Source organism: Mustela putorius, unplaced genomic scaffold, assembly GCF_011764305.1.
Source record: "Mustela putorius furo isolate JIRA1106 unplaced genomic scaffold, ASM1176430v1.1 tig00537331_pilon_pilon_pilon, whole genome shotgun sequence".
NCBI classification, from domain to species: domain Eukaryota; kingdom Metazoa; phylum Chordata; class Mammalia; order Carnivora; family Mustelidae; genus Mustela; species Mustela putorius.
The window spans coordinates 48,313-50,807 of NW_025422453.1; the positions used below are offsets into that span (position 1 = coordinate 48,313).

A 2,495-nucleotide genomic window follows, 5' to 3' on the forward strand; every position below is an offset into this window, starting at 1 on the left:
TCATTTAACAGCAACTTTAATGACTTATACTTGCCTCTTTAACAAATGTGTGTTTGGAAGGACCCAGAAAAATATCCTTTATGAGAACTTTGTTGTATATTCCTTTATAATTGAAAAACATTTGGCAACTAATAATAATTTTTAAACATTTTTTTAAAATTTACTGATTGAATTGATTTATAAAACATAATGTCAGGATGAAACATAATGTCCTGAAAAATTGACTTATGGAAATCTTCATGAGACTAACCAGAAAAGAAAAATATATCATATCATATCATATCATATCCATTAAATAGAATTTCATGATGTCAGTGTCATCATCTATATTCTTCATGCACATGTCTGACACTGACTTGTGCAATATGTCTTTTCAGGAGACCGTTAAGAATTTTTAGAGCACTGGATCATGGAAACTAAGAATAACGTCACTGTGTTTATTCTCTTGGGACTCTCTCAAAACAAGAACATTGAAATCCTCTGCTTTGTATTATTTTTATTTTGCTACATTGCCATTTGGGTGGGGAAACTTGATCATAATAATTTCTATCACGTGCAGTCCACTAATGAAACCAACCCATGTATTTCTTCCTTAATTGCCTCTCACTCTCCGACCTTTGCTACACCTCAACAGTGACACCTTAAAACTAATGGCTGATTTACTGGCAGAAAGGAAGACCATTTCCTACAGTAACTGCATGACACAGCTTTTTTACCACACATTTATTTGGAGGCGTGGAGGTCTTCATCCTCACAGGGATGCCTGCCTATGACCGCTACGTGGCCATCTGTAAGCCCCTGCACTACACTGTCATCATGAGCAGAGAGAGGTGTCACGCAATCATCACAGCCTGCTGTACTGGGGCCTTAATCCACTCTGCCAGTCAGTTCCTCCTCACCATCATTCCTACCCTTCTGTGTGGCCCCAATGAGATAGATCACTACTTCTGCGACGTGTATCCTTTACTGAAGCTGGCCTGCAGGGGACACGGACAGAATTGGTCTCTTGGTCGTTGTTAATTCAGGGACTGATTGCTCTGGTGACTTTTGTGATTTTGATGGTGTCCTATTTTCTGGATATTATACACCCCTTAGGGCTTACCCTGCAGAGAGCCGCTCCAAAGCTCTTTCCACTTGCAGTTCCCATGTCACAGTTGTGGTTCTGTTCTTTGTGCCTGTTCTCTTCGTTTACATTCGGCCCCGCCACAACTTTCCCAGAAGACACAAAGCGTTTGCTCTTTTCTACACCATCATTGCCCCCATGTTTAACCCTCTGATCTACACACTGAGAAACATGGAAATGAAGAATGTTGTGAAGAAAATGTGGTATCATCATTTGTTTGGGGAAGGGAAGTAACTTATATTAAGAACATTCTAGAATTTCATTTTAGGATACTATCTTGAGCCTTAGAGAAGTAAGAAGAAGATGATATACACAGAGTATATCATGATTGCAAAAGCCAAACACAGGTTGGGAGCTCAGAATCTTTAGCATTTCCTCAGCCCTCTACTGACTGTATAAATTTATTATTTTTAAGGATTTTTTTGTATTTTTTATTGAAGTATTATTGACATATGACATCCTGTCAACTTCAGGTATACATCACAGTGATTCAATATTTTGTACACTTTGAAATTATCCTCACAATGAGTCTAATTATCATCTGTCACCACACAAAGTTATTATATTATTATTGATGATGGACAATTTTCAGTTATTTTTTCATTTCATTCTGGTTAGAACCAGATCTAATCTCCTCACACGACGCCAGTCCCAAGTACTCCTTAATTTGATACTTTTATCTTGAAACATGTATGACGTCTTTTTTTCCCCTTCTCTTGACTCCATTATCACTACAGTGTGAATCCTGTTGGTAGAAACAATAGGAAACTATCTGGTTAGATTAGAAATACAGGTAGATTTTACTTCCATGATCTCAGAGGAGAGCATATATAGTAGGTTTTTGAGCTGAGGGCAATAGGTACATGAGCTATTCAGCATTCATAAACACTCTTCTATATGATATTTGAGCCTAGTCTCCCTCTCTCCCTTCCAGAAATGAAAATAATATTCTCAACATTTGGACAAAGTTAAGTTTGTGTAAGTTTCTCTTCTAGTTCAGGTTATAATCCTTCCTGAAAGATCTGTAACATTAAGAACAGGCTTTAAAATACTCAATACACTGTTACATTGCTACAAGGGTCCTTGTTTCTATGATTGGTCATTAGATTTAAGTTAACATTGATACCTTTCTTCCTTGCACTGCCCTACTCACTCTTCCCTTTGATTTAAGGTTTAACTTTTATTATTGGGGTTCATTATCTAATAATGTGTGCCAAAGTTTTATTCTTGACATTCTGAATCTTTAAATGGTCCTGCCATTTTTTTAAATTAACATTTACTATTAGTTATAGAAATTTTAAGAGATGGGCTGTGTTCCAAATAGTGATCATTCATGTTCCATTGTGTCAAACAAAAACAAACAGATGTCATC

The 2,495-nt window shown here is 36.7% G+C and overlaps 1 pseudogene; it reads left to right on the forward strand.

Annotated features, from left to right (window-relative positions):
• The first annotated feature begins 409 nt into the window (after positions 1–409).
• LOC123390357 lies at positions 410–1,357 on the forward strand (annotated as a pseudogene).
• Positions 1,358–2,495: the final 1,138 nt, after the last annotated feature.